Source organism: Mixophyes fleayi, chromosome 6 (genome assembly GCF_038048845.1).
Source record: "Mixophyes fleayi isolate aMixFle1 chromosome 6, aMixFle1.hap1, whole genome shotgun sequence".
Taxonomy (NCBI): Eukaryota; Metazoa; Chordata; class Amphibia; order Anura; family Limnodynastidae; genus Mixophyes; species Mixophyes fleayi.
In genome coordinates this window covers 224,589,021-224,614,801 of record NC_134407.1, presented here as the reverse complement: position 1 = coordinate 224,614,801, position 25,781 = coordinate 224,589,021, and the positions used below count along the sequence as shown (strand labels likewise).

The following is a 25,781-nucleotide window of genomic DNA, read 5'->3' as shown; positions in this document are numbered from 1 at the left end:
CTCTCTCTCCATCCTCACATACTAATAATAATCCTCTCTCTCCATCCTCATATACTAATAATAATCCTCTCTCTCCATCCTCATATACTAATAATACTCCTCTCTCTCATCCTCATATACTAATAATACTCCTCTCTCTCCATCCTCACATACTAATAATAATCCTCTCTCTCCATCCTCACATACTAATAATAATCCTCTCTCTCCATCCTCATATACTAATAATAATCCTCTCTCTCCATCCTCACATACTAATAATAATCCTCTCTCTCCATCCTCATATACTAATAATAATCCTCTCTCTCCATCCTCATATACTAATAATAATCCTCTCTCTCCATCCTCATATACTAATAATCCTCTCTCCATCCTCATATACTAATAATAATCCTCTCTCTCCATCCTCACATACTAATAACAATCCTCTCTCTCCATCCTCACATACTAATAATCCTCTCTCTCCATCCTCATATACTAATAATAATCCTCTCTCTTCATCCTCACATACTAATAATCCTCTCTCTCCATCCTCATATACTAATAATAATCCTCTCTCTCCATCCTCATATACTAATAATAATCCTCTCTCTCCATCCTCACATACTAATAATAATCCTTTCTCTCCATCCTCACATACTAATAATAATCCTTTCTCTCCATCCTCACATACTAATAATAATCCTCTCTCCATCCTCACATACTAATAATAATCCTCTCTCTCCATCCTCATATACTAATAATAATCCTCTCTCTCCATCCTCACATACTAATAATAATCCTTTCTCTCCATCCTCACATACTAATAATAATTCTCTCTCCATCCTCACATACTAATAATCCTCTCTCTCCATCCTCACATACTAATAATCCTCTCTCTCCATCCTCACGTACTAATAATAATCCTCTCTCTCCATCCTCACATACTAATAATCCTCTCTCTCCATCCTCACATACTAATAATAATCCTCTCTCTCCATCCTCACATACTAATAATAATCCTCTCTCCATCCTCACATACTAATAATCCTCTCTCCATCCTCACATACTAATAATCCTCTCTCTCCATCCTCATATACTAATAATAATCCTCTCTCTCCATCCTTATATACTAATAATAATCCTCTCTCCATCCTCACATACTAATAATCCTCTCTCTCCATCCTCACATACTAATAATAATCCTCTCTCTCCATCCTCACGTACTAATAATAATCCTCTCTCTCCGTCCTCACGTACTAATAATAATCCTCTCTCTCCATAATCACATACTAATAATAATCCTCTCTCTCCATCCTCATATACTAATAATAATCCTCTCTCTTCATCCTCACATACTAATAATCCTCTCTCTCCATCCTCACATACTAATAATAATCCTCTCTCTCCATCCTCATATACTAATAATAATCCTCTCTCCATCCTCACATACTAATAATAATCCTCTCTCTCCATCCTCAGGTACTAATAATAATTCTCTCTCCATCCTCACATACTAATAATCCTCTCTCTCCATCCTCATATACTAATAATAATCCTCTCTCTCCATCCTCATATACTAATAATAATCCTCTCTCTCCATCCTCATATACTAATAATAATCCTCTCTCCATCCTCACATACTAATAATCCTCTCTCTCCATCCTCACATACTAATAATAATCCTCTCTCTCCATCCTCACGTACTAATAATAATCCTCTCTCTCCATCCTCATTTACTAATAATAATCCTCTCTCCATCCTCACATACTAATAATAATCCTCTCTCTCCATCCTCACGTACTAATAATCCTCTCTCTCCATCCTCACATACTAATAATAATCCTTTCTCTCCATCCTCACATACTAATAATAATCCTCTCTCCATCCTCACATACTAATAATAATCCTCTCTCTCCATCCTCATATACTAATAATAATCCTCTCTCTCCATCCTCACATACTAATAATCCTCTCTCTCTCCATCCTCACATACTAATAATAATCCTCTCTCCATCCTCATATACTAATAATCCTCTCTCTCCATCCTCATATACTAATAATCCTCTCTCCATCCTCATAAACAAATAATAATAATCCTCTCTCTCCATCCTCATATACTAATAATCCTCTCTCTCCATCCTCACATACTAATAATCCTCTCTCTCCATCCTCACATACTAATAATAATCCTCTCTCTCCATCCTCACATACTAATAATCCTCTCTCTCCATCCTCATATACTAATAATCCTCTCTCCATCCTCATATACTAATAATAATAATCCTCTCTCTCCATCCTCATATACTAATAATCCTCTCTCTCCATCCTCACATACTAATAATTCTCTCTCTCCATCCTCACATACTAATAATAATCCTCTCTCTCCATCCTCACGTACTAATAATAATCCTCTCTCTCCATCCTCACATACTAATAATCCTCTCTCTCCATCCTCATATACTAATAATCCTCTCTCTCCATCCTCACATACTAATAATCCTCTCTCTCCATCCTCACATACTAATAATAATCCTCTCTCTCCATCCTCACATACTAATAATAATCCTCTCTCTCCATCCTCACATACTAATAATAATCCTCTCTCTCCATCCTCACGTACTAATAATAATCCTCTCTCTCCATCCTCACATACTAATAATAATCCTCTCTCTCCATCCTCACATACTAATAATAATCCTCTCTCTCCATCCTCACATACTAATAATAATCCTCTCTCCATCCTCACATACTAATAATAATCCTCTCTCTCCATCCTCCCATACTAATATTAATCCTCTCTCTCCATCCTCCCATACTAATAATAATCCTCTCTCTCCATCCTCATATACTAATAATCCTCTCTCTCCATCCTCATATACTAATAATCCTCTCTCTCCATCCTCACATACTAATAATCCTCTCTCTCCATCCTCACATACTAATAATAATCCTCTCTCTCCATCCTCACGTACTAATAATAATCCTCTCTATCCATCCTCATATACTAATAATAATCCTCTCTCCATCCTCACATACTAATAATCCTCTCTCTCCATCCTCACATACTAATAATAATCCTCTCTCTCCATCCTCACATACTAATAATAATCCTCTCTCCCCATCCTCATATACTAATAATAATCCTCTCTCCATCCTCACATACTAATAATAATCCTCTCTCTCCATCCTCACATACTAATAATAATCCTCTCTCTCCATCCTCATATACTAATAATAATCCTCTCTCCATCCTCACATACTAATAATAATCCTCTCTCTCCATCTTCCCATACTAATAATAATCCTCTCTCTCCATCCTCACATACTAATAATAATCCTCTCTCTCCATCCTCACGTACTAATAATAATCCTCTCAATCCATCCTCACATACTAATAATCCTCTCTCTCCATCCTCACATACTAATAATAATCCTCTCTCCATCCTCACATACTAATAATCCTCTCTCTCCATCCTCATATACTAATAATAATCCTCTCTCTCCATCCTCATATACTAATAAAAACCCTCTCTCTCCATCCTCATATACTAATAATAATCCTCTCTCCATCCTCATTTACTAATAATAATCCTCTCTCTCCATCCTCATATACTAATAATAATCCTCTCTCCATCCTCATATACTAATAATAATCCTCTCTCCATCCTCACATACTAATAATAATCCTCTCTCTCCATCCTCATATACTAATAATAATCCTCTCTCTCCATCCTCACATACTAATAATCCTCTCTCTCCATCCTCATATACTAATAATAATCCTCTCTTTCCATCCTCACATACTAATAATAATCCTCTCTCTCCATCCTCACATACTAATAATCCTCTCTCTCCATCCTCATATACTAATAATAATCCTCTCTCTCCATCCTCACATACTAATAATCCTCTCTCTCCATCCTCATATACTAATAATAATCCTCTCTCTCCATCCTCATATACTAATAATAATCCTCTCTCTCCATCCTCACATACTAATAATAATCCTTTCTCTCCATCCTCACATACTAATAATAATCCTTTCTCTCCATCCTCACATACTAATAATAATCCTCTCTCCATCCTCACATACTAATAATAATCCTCTCTCTCCATCCTCATATACTAATAATAATCCTCTCTCTCCATCCTCACATACTAATAATAATCCTTTCTCTCCATCCTCACATACTAATAATAATTCTCTCTCCATCCTCACATACTAATAATCCTCTCTCTCCATCCTCACATACTAATAATCCTCTCTCTCCATCCTCACGTACTAATAATAATCCTCTCTCTCCATCCTCACATACTAATAATCCTCTCTCTCCATCCTCACATACTAATAATAATCCTCTCTCTCCATCCTCACATACTAATAATAATCCTCTCTCCATCCTCACATACTAATAATCCTCTCTCTCCATCCTCACATACTAATAATCCTCTCTCTCCATCCTCATATACTAATAATAATCCTCTCTCTCCATCCTTATATACTAATAATAATCCTCTCTCCATCCTCACATACTAATAATAATCCTCTCTCTCCATCCTCACATACTAATAATAATCCTCTCTCCATCCTCACATACTAATAATAATCCTCTCTCTCCATCCTCATATACTAATAATAATCCTCTCTCCATCCTCATATACTAATAATCCTCTCTCTCCATCCTCACATACTAATAATAATCCTCTCTCTCCATCCTCACGTACTAATAATAATCCTCTCTCTCCGTCCTCACGTACTAATAATAATCCTCTCTCTCCATCCTCACATACTAATAATAATCCTCTCTCTCCATCCTCATATACTAATAATAATCCTCTCTCTTCATCCTCACATACTAATAATCCTCTCTCTCCATCCTCACATACTAATAATAATCCTCTCTCTCCATCCTCATATACTAATAATAATCCTCTCTCCATCCTCACATACTAATAATAATCCTCTCTCTCCATCCTCAGGTACTAATAATAATTCTCTCTCCATCCTCACATACTAATAATCCTCTCTCTCCATCCTCATATACTAATAATAATCCTCTCTCTCCATCCTCATATACTAATAATAATCCTCTCTCTCCATCCTCATATACTAATAATAATCCTCTCTCCATCCTCACATACTAATAATCCTCTCTCTCCATCCTCACATACTAATAATAATCCTCTCTCTCCATCCTCACGTACTAATAATAATCCTCTCTCTCCATCCTCATTTACTAATAATCCTCTCTCTCCATCCTCATATACTAATAATCCTCTCTCTCCATCCTCACATACTAATAATCCTCTCTCTCCATCCTCACATACTAATAATAATCCTCTCTCTCCATCCTCACGTACTAATAATAATCCTCTCTCTCCATCCTCACATACTAATAATCCTCTCTCTCCATTATCATATACTAATAATCCTCTCTCTCCATCCTCACATACTAATAATCCTCTCTCTCCATCCTCACATACTAATAATAATCCTCTCTCTCCATCCTCACATACTAATAATAATCCTCTCTCTCCATCCTCACATACTAATAATAATCCTCTCTCTCCATCCTCACGTACTAATAATAATCCTCTCTCTCCATCCTCACATACTAATAATAATCCTCTCTCTCCATCCTCACATACTAATAATAATCCTCTCTCTCCATCCTCATATACTAATAATAATCCTCTCTCCATCCTCACATACTAATAATAATCCTCTCTCTCCATCCTCCCATACTAATATTAATCCTCTCTCTCCATCCTCCCATACTAATAATAATCCTCTCTCTCCATCCTCATATACTAATAATCTCTCTCTCCATCCTCACATACTAATAATCCTCTCTCTCCATCCTCACATACTAATAATAATCCTCTCTCTCCATCCTCACGTACTAATAATAATCCTCTCTATCCATCCTCATATACTAATAATAATCCTCTCTCCATCCTCACATACTAATAATCCTCTCTCTCCATCCTCACATACTAATAATAATCCTCTCTCTCCATCCTCACATACTAATAATAATCCTCTCTCTCCATCCTCATATACTAATAATAATCCTCTCTCCATCCTCACATACTAATAATAATCCTCTCTCTCCATCCTCACATACTAATAATAATCCTCTCTCTCCATCCTCATATACTAATAATAATCCTCTCTCTCCATCCTCACATACTAATAATAATCCTCTCTCTCCATCTTCCCATACTAATAATAATCCTCTCTCTCCATCCTCACATACTAATAATAATCCTCTCTCTCCATCCTCACGTACTAATAATAATCCTCTCAATCCATCCTCACATACTAATAATCCTCTCTCTCCATCCTCACATACTAATAATAATCCTCTCTCATCCTCACATACTAATAATCCTCTCTCTCCATCCTCATATACTAATAATAATCCTCTCTCTCCATCCTCATATACTAATAAAAACCCTCTCTCTCCATCCTCATATACTAATAATAATCCTCTCTCCATCCTCATTTACTAATAATAATCCTCTCTCTCCATCCTCATATACTAATAATAATCCTCTCTCCATCCTCATATACTAATAATAATCCTCTCTCCATCCTCACATACTAATAATAATCCTCTCTCTCCATCCTCATATACTAATAATATCCTCTCTCTCCATCCTCACATACTAATAATCCTCTCTCTCCATCCTCACATACTAATAATAATCCTCTCTCCATCCTCACATACTAATAATAATCCTCTCTCTCCATCCTCATATACTAATAATAATCCTCTCTCTCCATCCTCACATACTAATAATAATCCTCTCTCTCCATCCTCATATACTAATAATAATCCTCTCTCTCCATCCTCATATACTAATAATAATCCTCTCTCTCCATCCTCACATACTAATAATAATCCTCTCTCTCCATCCTCATATACTAATAATAATCCTCTCTCTCCATCCTCATATACTAATAATACTCCTCTCTCTCATCCTCATATACTAATAATACTCCTCTCTCTCCATCCTCACATACTAATAATAATCCTCTCTCTCCATCTCACATACTAATAATAATCCTCTCTCTCCATCCTCATATACTAATAATAATCCTCTCTCTCCATCCTCACATACTAATAATAATCCTCTCTCTCCATCCTCACATACTAATAATAATCCTCTCTCTCCATCTCATATACTAATAATAATCCTCTCTCTCCATCCTCATATACTAATAATAATCCTCTCTCTCCATCCTCATATACTAAATAATCCTCTCTCCATCCTCATATACTAATAATAATCCTCTCTTTCCATCCTCACATACTAATAACAATCCTCTCTCTCCATCCTCACATACTAATAATCCTCTCTCTCCATCCTCATATACTAATAATAATCCTCTCTCTCCATCCTCACATACTAATAATCCTCTCTCTCCATCCTCATATACTAATAATAATCCTCTCTCTCCATCCTCATATACTAATAATAATCCTCTCTCTCCATCCTCACATACTAATAATAATCCTCTCTCTCCATCCTCATATACTAATAATAATCCTCTCTCTCCATCCTCACATACTAATAATCCTCTCTCTCCATCCTCATATACTAATAATAATCCTCTCTCTCCATCCTCATATACTAATAATAATCCTCTCTCTCCATCCTCACATACTAATAATAATCCTCTCTCTCCATCCTCATATACTAATAATAATCCTCTCTCTCCATCCTCACATACTAATAATAATCCTTTCTCTCCATCCTCACATACTAATAATAATTCTCTCTCCATCCTCACATACTAATAATCCTCTCTCTCCATCCTCACATACTAATAATCCTCTCTCTCCATCCTCACGTACTAATAATAATCCTCTCTCTCCATCCTCACATACTAATAATCCTCTCTCTCCATCCTCACATACTAATAATAATCCTCTCTCTCCATCCTCACATACTAATAATAATCCTCTCTCCATCCTCACATACTAATAATCCTCTCTCCATCCTCACATACTAATAATCCTCTCTCTCCATCCTCATATACTAATAATAATCCTCTCTCTCCATCCTTATATACTAATAATAATCCTCTCTCCATCCTCACATACTAATAATCCTCTCTCTCCATCCTCACATACTAATAATAATCCTCTCTCTCCATCCTCACGTACTAATAATAATCCTCTCTCTCCTTCCTCACGTACTAATAATAATCCTCTCTCTCCATCCTCACATACTAATAATAATCCTCTCTCTCCATCCTCATATACTAATAATAATCCTCTCTCTTCATCCTCACATACTAATAATCCTCTCTCTCCATCCTCACATACTAATAATAATCCTCTCTCTCCATCCTCATATACTAATAATAATCCTCTCTCCATCCTCACATACTAATAATAATCCTCTCTCTCCATCCTCAGGTACTAATAATAATTCTCTCTCCATCCTCACATACTAATAATCCTCTCTCTCCATCCTCATATACTAATAATAATCCTCTCTCTCCATCCTCATATACTAATAATAATCCTCTCTCTCCATCCTCATATACTAATAATAATCCTCTCTCCATCCTCACATACTAAATAATCCTCTCTCTCCATCCTCACATACTAATAATAATCCTCTCTCTCCATCCTCACGTACTAATAATAATCCTCTCTCTCCATCCTCATTTACTAATAATAATCCTCTCTCCATCCTCACGTACTAATAATAATCCTCTCTCTCCATCCTCACGTACTAATAATAATCCTCTCTCTCCATCCTCACATACTAATAATAATCCTCTCTCTCCATCCTCATATACTAATAATAATCCTCTCTCTTCATCCTCACATACTAATAATCCTCTCTCTCCATCCTCACATACTAATAATAATCCTCTCTCTCCATCCTCATATACTAATAATAATCCTCTCTCTCCATCCTCATATACTAATAATAATCCTCTCTCCATCCTCACATACTAATAATCCTCTCTCTCCATCCTCACATACTAATAATAATCCTCTCTCTCCATCCTCATATACTAATAATAATCCTCTCTCTTCATCCTCACATACTAATAATCCTCTCTCTCCATCCTCACATACTAATAATAATCCTCTCTCTCCATCCTCAGGTACTAATAATAATTCTCTCTCCATCCTCACATACTAATAATCCTCTCTCTCCATCCTCACATACTAATAATCCTCTCTCTCCATCCTCACATACTAATAATAATCCTCTCTCTCCATCCTCATATACTAATAATAATCCTCTCTCCATCCTCACACACTAATAATAATCCTCTCTCTCCATCCTCACATACTAATAATCCTCTCTCTCCATCCTCACATACTAATAATAATCCTCTCTCTCCATCCTCATATACTAATAATAATCCTCTCTCCATCCTCACACACTAATAATAATCCTCTCTCTCCATCCTCATATACTAATAATAATCCTCTCTCTCCATCCTCACATACTAATAATAATCCTCTCTCTCCATCCTCACATACTAATAATAATCCTCTCTCTCCATCCTCATATACTAATAATAATCCTTTCTCTCCATCCTCATATACTAATAATAATCCTCTCTCCATCCTCATATACTAATAATAATACTCTCTCTCCATCCTCCCATACTAATAATAATCTTCTCTCCATCCTCATATACTAATAATAATCCTCTCTCTCCATCCTCACATACTAATAATAATCCTCTCTCTCCATCCTCACATACTAATAATAATCCTCTCTCTCCATCCTCATATACTAATAATAATCCTCTCTCCATCCTCACATACTAATAATCCTCTCTCTCCATCCTCATATACTAATAATAATCCTCTCTCTCCATCCTCACATACTAATAATAATCCTCTCTCTCCATCCTCATATACTAATAATAATCCTCTCTCTCCATCCTCATATACTAATAATAATCCTCTCTCTCCATCCTCACATACTAATAATCCTCTCTCTCCATCCTCATATACTAATAATAATCCTCTCTCTCCATCCTCACATACTAATAATAATCCTCTCTCTCCATCCTCATATACTAATAATAATCCTCTCTCTCCATCCTCACATACTAATAATAATCCTCTCTCTCCATCCTCACATACTAATAATAATACTCTCTCTCCATCCTCCCATACTAATAATAATCTTCTCTCCATCCTCACATACTAATAATAATACTCTCTCTCCATCCTCATATACTAATAATAATCCTCTCTCTCCATCCTCATATACTAATAATAAATCTCTCTCCATCCTCACATACTAATAATAATCCTCTCTCTCCATCCTCATATACTAATAATAATCCTCTCTCTCCATCCTCACATACTAATAATAATCCTCTCTCTCCATCCTCACATACTAATAATAATCCTCTCTCTCCATCCTCACATACTAATAATAATCCTCTCTCTCCATCCTCACATACTAATAATAATCCTCTCTCTCCATCCTCACATACTAATAATAATCCTCTCTCTCCATCCTCACATACTAATAATAATCCTCTCTCTCCATCCTCATATACTAATAATAATCCTCTCTCTCCATCCTCATATACTAATAATAATCCTCTCTCTCCATCCTCATATACTAATAATACTCCTCTCTCTCCATCCTCATATACTAATAATAATCCTCTCTCCAACCTCATATACTAATAATAATCCTCTCTCCAACCTCATATACTAATAATAATCCTCTCTCCATCCTCATATACTAATAATAATCCTCTCTCTCCATCCTCACATACTAATAATAATCCTCTCTCTCCATCCTCATATACTAATAATCCTCTCTCTCCATCCTCACATACTAATAATCCTCTCTCTCCATCCTCACATACTAATAATAATCCTCTCTCTCCATCCTCACATACTAATAATAATCCTCTCTCTCCATCCTCATATACTAATAATCCTCTCTCTCCATCCTCACATACTAATAATAATCCTCTCTCTCCATCCTCATATACTAATAATAATCTTCTCTCCATCCTCATATACTAATAATAATCCTCTCTCTCCATCCTCATATACTAATAATCCTCTCTCTCCATCCTCACATACTAATAATAATCCTCTCTCTCCATCCTCACATACTAATAATAATCCTCTCTCTCCATCCTCACATACTAATAATAATCCTCTCTCTCCATCCTCACATACTAATAATAATCCTCTCTCTCCATCCTCACATACTAATAATACTCCTCTCTCTCCATCCTCACATACTAATAATCCTCTCTCCATCCTCATATACTAATAATACTCCTCTCTCCATCCTCATATACTAATAATAATCCTCTCTCTCCATCCTCATATACTAATAATAATCCTCTCTCTCCATCCTCACATACTAATAATAATCCTCTCTCTCCATCCTCATATACTAATAATAATCCTCTCTCCATCCTCACATACTAATAATAATCCTCTCTCTCCATCCTCATATACTAATAATAATCCTCTCTCCATCCTCATATACTAATAATAATCCTCTCTCTCCATCCTCATATACTAATAATCCTCTCTCTCCATCCTCACATACTAATAATAATCCTCTCTCTCCATCCTCACATACTAATAATAATCCTCTCTCTCCATCCTCACATACTAATAATAATCCTCTCTCTCCATCCTCACATACTAATAATAATCCTCTCTCTCCATCCTCACATACTAATAATACTCCTCTCTCTCCATCCTCACATACTAATAATCCTCTCTCCATCCTCATATACTAATAATAATACTCTCTCTCCATCCTCCCATACTAATAATAATCTTCTCTCCAACCTCACATACTAATAATAATACTCTCTCTCCATCCTCATATACTAATAATAATACTCTCTCTCCATCCTCATATACTAATAATAAATCTCTCTCCATCCTCACATACTAATAATAATCCTCTCTCTCCATCCTCATATACTAATAATAATCCTCTCTCTCCATCCTCACATACTAATAATAATCCTCTCTCTCCATCCTCACATACTAATAATAATCCTCTCTCTCCATCCTCACATACTAATAATAATCCTCTCTCTCCATCCTCACATACTAATAATAATCCTCTCTCTCCATCCTCACATACTAATAATAATCCTCTCTCTCCATCCTCACATACTAATAATAATCCTCTCTCTCCATCCTCACATACTAATAATAATCCTCTCTCTCCATCCTCATATACTAATAATAATCCTCTCTCTCCATCCTCATATACTAATAATAATCCTCTCTCTCCATCCTCATATACTAATAATACTCCTCTCTCTCCATCCTCATATACTAATAATAATCCTCTCTCCAACCTCATATACTAATAATAATCCTCTCTCCAACCTCATATACTAATAATAATCCTCTCTCCATCCTCACATACTAATAATAATCCTCTCTCTCCATCCTCACATACTAATAATAATCCTCTCTCTCCATCCTCATATACTAATAATCCTCTCTCTCCATCCTCACATACTAATAATAATCCTCTCTCTCCATCCTCACATACTAATAATAATCCTCTCTCTCCATCACTATATACTAATAATCCTCTCTCTCCATCCTCACATACTAATAATAATCCTCTCTCTCCATCCTCATATACTAATAATAATCTTCTCTCCATCCTCATATACTAATAATAATCCTCTCTCTCCATCCTCATATACTAATAATCCTCTCTCTCCATCCTCACATACTAATAATAATCCTCTCTCTCCATCCTCACATACTAATAATAATCCTCTCTCTCCATCCTCACATACTAATAATAATCCTCTCTCTCCATCCTCACATACTAATAATAATCCTCTCTCTCCATCCTCACATACTAATAATACTCCTCTCTCTCCATCCTCACATACTAATAATCCTCTCTCCATCCTCATATACTAATAATCCTCTCTCCATCCTCATATACTAATAATAATCCTCTCTCCATCCTCATATACTAATAATAATCCTCTCTCTCCATCCTCATATACTAATAATAATCCTCTCTCTCCATCCTCACATACTAATAATAATCCTCTCTCTCCATCCTCATATACTAATAATAATCCTCTCTCCATCCTCACATACTAATAATAATCCTCTCTCTCCATCCTCATATACTAATAATAATCCTCTCTCCATCCTCATATACTAATAATAATCCTCTCTCTCCATCCTCATATACTAATAATCCTCTCTCTCCATCCTCACATACTAATAATAATCCTCTCTCTCCATCCTCACATACTAATAATAATCCTCTCTCTCCATCCTCACATACTAATAATAATCCTCTCTCTCCATCCTCACATACTAATAATAATCCTCTCTCTCCATCCTCACATACTAATAATACTGCTCTCTCTCCATCCTCACATACTAATAATCCTCTCTCCATCCTCATATACTAATAATAATCCTCTCTCCATCCTCATATACTAATAATAATCCTCTCTCTCCATCCTCATATACTAATAATAATCCTCTCTCTCCATCCTCACATACTAATAATAATCCTCTCTCTCCATCCTCATATACTAATAATAATCCTCTCTCTCCATCCTCACATACTAATAATAATCCTCTCTCCATCCTCACATACTAATAATCCTCTCTCTCCATCCTCACATACTAATAATCCTCTCTCTCCATCCTCATATACTAATAATAATCCTCTCTCTCCATCCTCACATACTAATAATACTCCTCTCTCTCCATCCTCACATACTAATAATCCTCTCTCCATTCTCATATACTAATAATAATCCTCTCTCCATCCTCATATACTAATAATAATCCTCTCTCTCCATCCTCATATACTAATAATAATCCTCTCTCTTCATCCTCACATACTAATAATACTCCTCTCTCTCCATCCTCATATACTAATAATAATCCTCTCTCTCTATCCTCATATACTAATAATAATCCTCTCTCCATCCTCATATACTAATAATAATCCTCTCTCTCCATCCTCATATACTAATAATAATCCTCTCTCTCCATCCTCACATACTAATAATAATCCTCTCTCTCCATCCTCATATACTAATAATAATCCTCTCTCTCCATCCTCACATACTAATAATAATCCTCTCTCCATCCTCACATACTAATAATCCTCTCTCTCCATCCTCACATACTAATAATCCTCTCTCTCCATCCTCATATACTAATAATAATCCTCTCTCTCCATCCTCACATACTAATAATACTCCTCTCTCTCCATCCTCACATACTAATAATCCTCTCTCCATTCTAATATACTAATAATAATCCTCTCTCCATCCTCATATACTAATAATAATCCTCTCTCTCCATCCTCATATACTAATAATAATCCTCTCTCTTCATCCTCATATACTAATAATCCTCTCTCTCCATCCTCACATACTAATAATAATCCTCTCTCTCTATCCTCATATACTAATAATAATCCTCTCTCTCCATCCTCATATACTAATAACAATCCTCTCTCTCCATCCTCATATACTAATAATAATCCTCTCTCTCTATCCTCATATACTAATAATAATCCTCTCTCTCCATCCTGATATACTAATAATAATCCTCTCTCTCCATCCTCACATACTAATAATAATCCTCTCTCTCCATCCTCATATACTAATAATAATCCTCTCTCTTCATCCTCACGTACTAATAACAATCCTCTCTCTCCATCCTCACATACTAATAATACTCCTCTCTCTCCATCCTCATATACTAATAATAATCCTCTCTCTCCATCCTCATATACTAATAATCCTCTCTCCATCCTCATATACTAATAATAATCCTCTCTCTCCATCCTCATATACTAATAATAATCCTCTCTCTCCATCCTCACATACTAATAACAATCCTCTCTCTCCATCCTCATATACTAATAATAATCCTCTCTCTCCATCCTCATATACTAATAATAATCCTCTCTCTCCATCCTCATATACTAATAATACTCCTCTCTCTCCATCCTCACATACTAATAATAATCCTCTCTCTCCATCCTCACATACTAATAATAATCCTCTCTCTCCATCCTCACATACTAATAATACTGCTCTCTCTCCATCCTCACATACTAATAATCCTCTCTCCATCCTCATATACTAATAATAATCCTCTCTCTCCATCCTCATATACTAATAATCCTCTCTCTCCATCCTCACATACTAATAATAATCCTCTCTCTCCATCCTCACATACTAATAATAATCCTCTCTCTCCATCCTCACATACTAATAATACTGCTCTCTCTCCATCCTCACATACTAATAATCCTCTCTCCATCCTCATATACTAATAATAATCCTCTCTCTCCATCCTCATATACTAATAATACTCCTCTCTCTCCATCCTCACATACTAATAATAATCCTCTCTCTCCATCCTCACATACTAATAATAATCCTCTCTCTCCATCCTCACATACTAATAATACTGCTCTCTCTCCATCCTCACATACTAATAATCCTCTCTCCATCCTCATATACTAATAATAATCCTCTCTCTCCATCCTCATATACTAATAATCCTCTCTCTCCATCCTCACATACTAATAATAATCCTCTCTCTCCATCCTCACATACTAATAATAATCCTCTCTCTCCATCCTCACATACTAATAATAATCCTCTCTCTCCATCCTCACATACTAATAATAATCCTCTCTCTCCATCCTCACATACTAATAATACTGCTCTCTCTCCATCCTCACATACTAATAATCCTCTCTCCATCCTCATATACTAATAATAATCCTCTCTCCATCCTCATATACTAATAATAATCCTCTCTCTCCATCCTCATATACTAATAATAATCCTCTCTCTCCATCCTCACATACTAATAATAATCCTCTCTCTCCATCCTCATATACTAATAATAATCCTCTCTCTCCATCCTCACATACTAATAATAATCCTCTCTCCATCCTCACATACTAATAATCCTCTCTCTCCATCCTCACATACTAATAATCCTCTCTCTCCATCCTCATATACTAATAATAATCCTCTCTCTCCATCCTCACATACTAATAATACTCCTCTCTCTCCATCCTCACATACTAATAATCCTCTCTCCATTCTCATATACTAATAATAATCCTCTCTCCATCCTCATATACTAATAATAATCCTCTCTCTCCATCCTCATATACTAATAATAATCCTCTCTCTTCATCCTCACATACTAATAATACTCCTCTCTCTCCATCCTCATATACTAATAATAATCCTCTCTCTCTATCCTCATATACTAATAATAATCCTCTCTCCATCCTCATATACTAATAATAATCCTCTCTCTCCATCCTCATATACTAATAATAATCCTCTCTCTCCATCCTCACATACTAATAATAATCCTCTCTCTCCATCCTCATATACTAATAATAATCCTCTCTCTCCATCCTCACATACTAATAATAATCCTCTCTCTCCATCCTCACATACTAATAATCCTCTCTGCATTCTCATATACTAATAATAATCCTCTCTCCATCCTCATATACTAATAATAATCCTCTCTCTCCATCCTCATATACTAATAATAATCCTCTCTCTTCATCCTCATATACTAATAATCCTCTCTCTCCATCCTCACATACTAATAATAATCCTCTCTCTCTATCCTCATATACTAATAATAATCCTCTCTCTCCATCCTCATATACTAATAACAATCCTCTCTCTCCATCCTCATATACTAATAATAATCCTCTCTCTCTATCCTCATATACTAATAATAATCCTCTCTCTCCATCCTGATATACTAATAATAATCCTCTCTCTCCATCCTCACATACTAATAATAATCCTCTCTCTCCATCCTCATATACTAATAATAATCCTCTCTCTTCATCCTTACGTACTAATAACAATCCTCTCTCTCCATCCTCACATACTAATAATACTCCTCTCTCTCCATCCTCATATACTAATAATAATCCTCTCTCTCCATCCTCATATACTAATAATCCTCTCTCCATCCTCATATACTAATAATAATCCTCTCTCTCCATCCTCACATACTAATAACAATCCTCTCTCTCCATCCTCACATACTAATAACAATCCTCTCTCTCCATCCTCATATACTAATAATAATCCTCTCTCTCCATCCTCATATACTAATAATAATCCTCTCTCTCCATCCTCATATACTAATAATAATCCTCTCTCTCCATCCTCACATACTAATAATACTCCTCTCTCTCCATCCTCATATACTAATAATAATCCTCTCTCTCCATCCTCATATACTAATAATCCTCTCTCCATCCTCATATACTACTAATAATCCTCTCTCCATCCTCATATACTAATAATAATCCTCTCTCTCCATCCTCATATACTAATAATAATCCTCTCTCTCCATCCTCACATACTAATAACAATCCTCTCTCTTCATCCTCATATACTAATAATAATCCTCTCTCTCCATCCTCACATACTAATAATACTCCTCTCTCTCCATCCTCATATACTAATAATAATCCTCTCTCTCCATCCTCATATACTAATAATAATCCTCTCTCCAACCTCATATACTAATAATAATCCTCTCTCTCCATCCTCATATACTAATAATAATCCTCTCTCTCCATCCTCATATACTAATAATCCTCTCTCCATCCTCATATACTAATAATAATCCTCTCTCTCCATCCTCATATACTAATAATCCTCTCTCCATCCTCATATACTAATAATAATCCTCTCTCTCCATCCTCATATACTAATAATAATCCTCTCTCTCCATCCTCACATACTAATAATAATCCTCTCTCTCCATCCTCATATACTAATAATAATCCTCTCTCTCCATCCTCATATACTAATAATAATCCTCTCTCTCCATCCTCATATACTAATAATAATCCTCTCTCTCCATCCTCACATACTAATAATAATCCTCTCTCTCCATCCTCATATACTAATAATACTCCTCTCTCTCCATCCTCATATACTAATAATAATCCTCTCTCCAACCTCATATACTAATAATAATCCTCTCTCTCCATCCTCATATACTAATAATAATCCTCTCTCTCCATCCTCATATACTAATAATCCTCTCTCCATCCTCATATACTAATAATAATCCTCTCTCTCCATCCTCATATACTAATAATAATCCTCTCTCTCCATCCTCACATACTAATAATAATCCTCTCTCTCCATCCTCATATACTAATAATAATCCTCTCTCTCCATCCTAATATACTAATAATAATCCTCTCTGTACTATAATAAAATAATACTACCAGTAACAGTAACACAGATAATAAGATAATAATATATCACCTCTCCCAGTAACAATGGCTGGAACCGGAACTGCTCCCTGGATACATCAGCAGCAGCCACTACATGGTGACAGCTGGACCCTCTGACATCACTGGGTCATGTGACTGCTGTGGTCACATGATACATAGTAGAGAATAGCGTCTGACATCCCTGGGTCATGTGACTGCTGTGGTCACATGATACATAGTAGAGAATAGCGTCTGACATCCCTGGGTCATGTGACTGCTGTGGTCACATGATACAGAGTGGAATAGAGCCTCTGACATCCCTGGGTCATGTGACTGCTGTGGTCACATGATACAGAGTGGATCAGAGCCTCTGACATCCCTGGGTCATGTGACTGCTGTGGTCACATGGTGCACAGGAGAGGATGTCTCCATGTTATCAGTCAGGTATCAGCTGCTGCTCAGACACTAACCCCAGAGAGGGGTCTCAGGACACAGGAAGTGAGTTACATTCATACATTGCTTGTGTGGTATCTGGGGTCAGTGTGATCAGTTCCTTGTTAAAACCTTTTTATGGCTAGAGCTCATTTTGTTTGCAAAAATGACATCAACAGGGTAAATGTGTTATTCTCTATACATACTGCACATAGTCATATAACAGGAGCAGCGTATGTTTTACTCTTTCCAACATTTATCCTCTTCAAGGGACATAAGTTCATCATGTCTACAGTACACTGATAAGAATATTATAAGAACCTGTTTTAACCATCATCTAACGTCACAAATCCATTTTGCCTTTCACTTGAGCTTCCAGAATCCACTTTTCACTGAGACTTTATTTAAAGAACAGGAAAACAAAGACAAGATTTAAGCAAACAATGCACTTTATTTATTATCCATGTGGCCAGAGTGGGGTACAGTGTATTATTACATTCCTAAGTCTTTTAGGGGTCTCCTGTCATCTGGAGGAATCCCAGTGACACTTTCCCCGGGACATGTTCTCAAATTTCACCTTCAGGTGCAACGCAGTTATGTATACTATTTAAATGTCACTTTTTAAGAGCTGTACCCCCAGTAATGTCAGCATATGGATAAGAAGCTCCCTTGTTACAGAGTGCCAGGCACCAATGTTTATTATAGTAGTACGTGGTACCTTGTGCCTTATCAGTCAGTTACTGGAACCAGAAGGGTCGGTGCAGTCAAAGCTTCATAAATCAGTAAAAACACAGTAATGACTTGATACTGGAAGGAGGGCTCCTACCAGACTTATTAGCCAGAATTAAGCCTCTTTTTAGAACAAGGATGGTGACTATTGAACAGGTCTCTTACTTGCAGACATGAGGAACTCTCAACAGGGGGGCAAGGTCGCAACAGGAGTTGAGTCGCAAGTCACCCTTGCAGGGTAAGGGTTGGTTCCCTCAGCAGCCCAAACCATGGGAGCCTCGGAGCTTTAAACGACTAAGCAATGAGACTGCTAACTTTATCATCATCGTCACCATTTATTTATATAGCGCTGTATAGAGAATAGTTTTCATTCACAACAGTCCCTGTCTCATTGGAGCTTACAGTTTGTAGTCCCTAACATATACACACACACTAGTGTTAATGTTGGCAGCAGCCAAATAAAGTACCAGTATGTTTTTGGAGTGTGGGAGGAAACCCATGCAAACACAGGGAGAACATATTAGCTCCACACAGATAAGGCAGAAGTGCTAACCACTGAGCCTCGGTGCTGCCCTTTATCCAGATGTATTTTTCTCACACTCCCTAACAATTTGTATATAAGTAGGAAAGGGAAAGACATGTATATAATTTCATCCATTCCCGATAGTCTTTAGGTGCATTGTTCCAATAATACAGCAATCATAGTTCTATAGTTCTTTAGTCATACACCAGCAGTAAGTCAACCTGTTGCAGATGCCACATTCATTGTCCCTCAACAGGAACCACAGCCTCGGTCTGAATGTTATCTCTGTCTTTCCATAAAATCAGAGAAGACAATGACTTTGTTGGACTTGAGGTTGTGGCTTCCATGGGACTGTCTGGATCGTGTGCTTATACCATGGATACCCATTACCTATTTCTGGGATAGCCCTTCTACAGATCTCTCCTCTGGTGTGTGCCTGGCCAAAAGCGAGGTGACAACCAGAGCTACTGGCAGTAGGAGGAATCGGACTTGTAAGTCAACGTAGTGACCATCATATGCCAAGAGAGGCTGTAAAGTATGTATTTCATGGTTGTATTATGCACCCATGTGTGTACCATCGCTATGAAAAGTGAAACATTAACCTATTAAATCAGTTATAGCTCTTTTAGCGATTCTTGTAACAGATAAGTCATACTGTATTTCAATTAGATATTTGCCTGGGTGTGAAAATATTGTTTTGGGCTATTACCTGCCCTCAGTACTGCACGACATGGGAACAGAGGTTATTACTACACAATCTCTAGCAGCGATATATCACTTTTAAGCAATGTTCAACGTAATCACACTGCAGTGGTTGTACAAGATATTGCATACAGATAAAATACAACTGCATTGCTGGTCTTCAGATTATTCTCTGACTGAGTGGCACTTCCTACAGTGACCAGCCTGGCTACCAGCTGGCCTTTATCGTATCTATGAGAGCAGGCTGTACATCTCTTGATGACAATGCTCTGCCTGCTACCCTGCAGTAATGATCCAAATTAAACGATAAAGAGGAACTAGCCACAGTCACGAGTAAAGAGGTGCTGCAGCAGCTACACACACCACCGAGAAGCGAATGGTTCCAGATGCTGGTGAAGGAGCCTGGTGGTGGCAGTGACTATACTCTCTGGTACCCGAGTAACACCAGTAGATGTGGTCAGTAATGACGTGAAACATAACTCTAGTATAAATCTGTAAACCCAACTCCCCATAGACAGGGGAAATCTATCCAGTCACACTCTCATTAAATTCATTCCTCTCCTTGTCTACTGTATGTCCTCAGTCGCAAAATGGGTTTTGCTGTAGGGACTGACTATAGGAGGACTTCAGCAGAGCTGATGAGAGTAATATGGTAATGATATACATGGTAGTGAGTCTTATAGCACTGAAAAGTAACGGATAGGATACAGAGTAGGGTAAAGGTGGATGGGTTGGGCGTAGACTGCACAGCAAAATATAAATACTCTGCATGTGTGGTATTGAGGGAAATTTAATGTTCATGGTGTGGTAAAGAGCTGATCTGTGCTCTCCATAAACATTGCCCTGTCCATCATAAAAGCTTCATGCCCACACCGTAGTCAATGACCAGCATTACAGTATCATGTCAATCTCATATGACCCTGTGCTAAATATGTACAGCTTTATATCCACCACATATAGCCTCATGCCAGCATAACAGCCTCATGCCCAGCATATATAGCCCCATAATCACTGCCCAGCATTCCAGTCTTATGTCCATCTCATACTACCCTGTGCTAGAAATTAGTGATTTGGATTTTGAGAAGTACGACAAAACTGCATTTTGGGGCACCAAGTATAACCGAACCATGACTCGGTTTATCTCGCCAAATTCAGATCTGAAAAAGAGATTTGAATCTGAAGAATATTGTGTGAGGGGCTGTATCACATTTGTACTAGCAAGTGGCGAAATGATAGGGTGCTGCTTTTCACTGTGAGTAGCACCCCCCCCCCCAAAAAAAAACCAACATGGAATTTCTTGATTTTAAAATTCAAGTCATGACCGTGAAGGATATTGCGTGAGGGTCAGTATCACATTAGTATTAGCAAGCAGTCAAAAGACAGAGTGCTGTGTTTGATGATGAGCAATACCCCTCCACCCAAAAAAGTATGGTGCTGCATCCCGTTGCTGGATAAGCCATTGAAGCCCATCCATTGCAACTTATCCTGGTGCAATAAGAACCACCAAATACCCATCCCAGACTAACTCTGGGTCTATGGGGAATTTTTCTGACAGCAGATTCATCGGCACCAATTTCCTAGTCTAAGGCCATAACTGTCCCCTCGGAAACTATAGACTTTCACCTACTGCTTCTGAGCCTGTGACTGTATATTTGTTGGTAATGTTATAAAGGACATCATGGATTACTTATTTTAGATGTGGCTCAATCCCCAAAGTTTCTGGTAGTGCTGTGGATACCTTGTCTTGCAATCCACAATCCCTCTATTGGGTTACAAAAGAACCTTCATAGTTTTGTGACCATCACAGTTTTCGTTCGGTGAAAAAGTAACATTACAGTGTGTTCTATTTTCCTAATTTCTCCTCCGATGCCTTAACAGTACCAGAAATTCTAAGACGTGTTTAACAAGAAGCAAGCTGAGACATTGCCATCTCATTGGCCTTGATCGCCCAATTAGTCTGATACCTGGGGCTTCTATCCCTTTGGACACAAATATTATTTTTCTGAACCAGAACTTATTCATCTTAAAGAATACAGCAATGATAATCTAATAAAGAATTTTACTCAACATTGACTTCACCAGCAAGAAAGATGGATGTCTTGACCCTTGTGTGGCTTATTGAGCTTTAAAGGGCATCACCATACACAATAGGTATCTTTACCTCTCATTCCTGAGTAGAGAGGTTGTGGGCTGCCAGCATTTTCACCAAACTGGACTTGAGAAGAACTTAGAATTTGATCCACATTCACCATGGAGATGAATGGAAGATGACCTTTAGAACAAGATATGGACATTCTGAACATCTAGCGATGTCCTTTGGCCTTGCCAACACCCCAGCATCCTTTCAAAGTTTTGTTAATGATGTGTTCTGGGATGTTTGGGATTTATGTGATTTATTTGGATGATATTCATGTTTATTCACAAACTTTGTCTGAACACAGACACCAAGGCGTAAATGTATTAAACAGCGCTTTTTGCAACTCGCCGATATTCGGCGAGTTTGACTGATAAATTTAAAACGGCAATGTGTTTAAAAGCAAGATTTGCCTTTAAACACATTGCCGTTTTAAATTTAGCTGTCAAGCTCAGCGAATATCGACAAGTTGCAAAAAGCGCTGTTTAATACATTTACCCCAAAGTATGAATTGTTTTGGAACATTTTGCATTACTAGACTTTTCCATCTGTTTGTTTCTACTTCTGTTCTAAGACAAGATTATGCAGCAATAACATAACTCCAGAATAGTCAGACATCCAGAAAGAATCAAAACTCTAGATCTAACATTTAGGTATTATTGGTGGCCCTCAAATGCCTAGGGATACATGTCAGTGCATATTTGCTTGTCCAACCTGTGCTCGAACTAAAACATTTCATTTGCGCCCTGCAGACCTTTTCTAACCACTACCGTCTGGCCCATGGAAAGAGATCTTTATGGACTTCCCTCTTCACGTATACCAAGATCTGTGTGGTTGTAGACCGTTTCTCTCCTTAAAAAACTATCAGCACCTCAAACTGGTCACTTGTTCCTAAAACACATGTTTAAAACCACTTTTTTTCAGCTTATCACCCTCAATCGACCAGACAGAAAGAGTTAAACGACGCTCGCAGTATTTACAAATTTTGTGACATCATCTGTGTTTTTTTTAAACTTAACAGCATATAAGCAGCCCCCGATTCAGGAATGGTCTCGCTCGTTGCCAACAGACATCAGGACTGACAGACTGTTCCTGGATCCAGGGCTGCACAGTGTATGTATCGGTTGTATTTTAATTTATCATTGTGCTCTGCTACATTTTTGCTATTAAATTTCTTTTGTGCTTTGGAACCATGTAGCAGTATGGTGTTTTCCTTTAATTATGAAACAAGATGGAGTCTATCATTGATAGACTATGATATTGATATTATTATTATTATTATCATCATGTATTTGTTGGGCGCCACAAGGTTTCCACAGCGCCGTACATAGTACAAACAGTAGACCATACAGGGTTAAACAGTACAGAATGATAAACACAAAGTACCAATGCTTCAGTAACTCCAGGACAGCCATAAGGAGTAAGGACAGAGCAGAAGAATAGGTATGGAGACAGGAGGGAAGAGGGGCCCTGCTCATAAGAGCTTACATCCTAAGGGAGGGTGGATAAACCAGACACGAGAGGGAGCTGGTGATGCCAGGGGAGAGAAGAAGGGGCCAGAGGAGAGAGGGAATAGCGAGCAGAGTAGATGAGGGGTTAAGTGGACGGTTGATAAGCTTTGAGGAACAGGTGAGTTTTAAGTGCTCCTTTGAAGGAGCACAGATTGGGAGCGAGACGGATGGAACGAGGGAGGTCATTCCAGTGCAGGGGGGCAGCTCGGGCGAAGCCTTGGATTCTGGCGTGGGAAGTGGTAATTAGAGTGGAGGAGAGGCGACAGTCATTGGCCGAGCGCAGGGAGCGGGCAGGAGTGTGATTGGTGAGAAGGTTGGAGATATAGGGGGCAGTAAACAGGGAGAGAGCCTTGTAAGTGGTGATAAGGAGTTTGAAGAGGATTCTGTAGGGGATGGGGAGCCAGTGTATGGCATGGCAGAGAGGGGAGGCAGAGGAGGAGCGGCGTGAGAGAAAGATGAGTCTAGCAGCCGCATTGAGTACAGAGCAGAGGGGGGCGAGATGTGAGAGGGGGAGGCCAGTGAGAAGGTTGCAGTAGTCAAGGCGGGAGATGATGAGTGCATGGATGATGATTTTGGTGGCGTCTTGTGAGAGGAAGGGTCGGATGCGGGATGATATTGATAGATATCATGTGTCTCTTTATGAACAAATACTAAGTCTGTGATGTTTCAGCACATTATTTACTTGTCTTTTATGGCCATGTTTTCCCTAAACCTAGTACAGTGGCCTATGTCCTTCAATCCAGCTCAGACAATGGTTATTTACCAACTTAAGGTAATGTTGGTTTTACAACAGACAGAGAGTATTTGTGTATTCTTAAGTATTTGTTGTAATGTTTGTTGTTAAGCAATATATAGATATAATTGCTCAGTTTGCAAATTTAGCTGTTTTACTCAGAATGATACTGTCATCAACTGCCCATATTGCATCAGCATTCACTTTAGTGTAAGGAAAATGATTATATAACATGGCATAGTCCAGACCTTCTCGCTGGTGAGTCAGGAAGGCTGCGCCAGATCTCCTCTATCAAAGTATTCTAGGATGCATGATTCAACTTGAGGTCTGCTTGTTGAATGTGGGGTCTCCATGCTGTGAATCCAGGGAATTACATGTGTGTCTAACAACCTATCGAAGCTAAGTATTTTAATTGTCATATTAATTATTAAATCTTTTTCTTATACATAGTTTGTGAGTGTATCAATCTTTCTTTGTGCTAGTATTTCATGATTGTAATCTTGCAACCTGATACAAACCACATTAATCGCATCGGACAATTTGGACTTAACACTTAATACAGATATCCCTTCACAAACTATATATCACATAAAATGTTTATTCGTTCAAATGGTTCAATTATCTACATGTAACTGCAACATAATAACGGTTGTTGTGAGGTAAATGGCTATTTTACATTCTCAGGATTCAGATATTACCATTCACTATTAATTGTTCAATATAAAAATTAATAAATCAACA

General features: G+C 37.4%; 1 protein-coding gene, 1 long non-coding RNA gene and 1 pseudogene across 3 annotated transcripts in view; 2 read left to right on the top strand and 1 right to left on the bottom strand.

The window, feature by feature from the left end:
• The window catches only part of LOC142160081 (uncharacterized), a 37,027-nt gene extending 18,541 nt beyond the window's left edge, over nt 1–18,486 (bottom strand). For both annotated transcript variants that reach the window (XM_075214997.1, XM_075214998.1), the window contains exon 1: nt 18,329–18,486. The gene's annotated coding sequence lies outside the window, so the exon portion shown is untranslated. The remainder of the gene's footprint in view (nt 1–18,328) is intronic.
• The window catches only part of LOC142160090 (uncharacterized), a 344,815-nt pseudogene that overhangs the window by 77,394 nt on the left and 241,640 nt on the right, over nt 1–25,781 (top strand).
• LOC142160137 (uncharacterized) lies at nt 18,697–23,986 on the top strand. The gene is made up of 2 exons (XR_012693061.1): nt 18,697–18,774; nt 22,541–23,986. It is a non-coding gene; the product is annotated as an uncharacterized LOC142160137 (long non-coding RNA).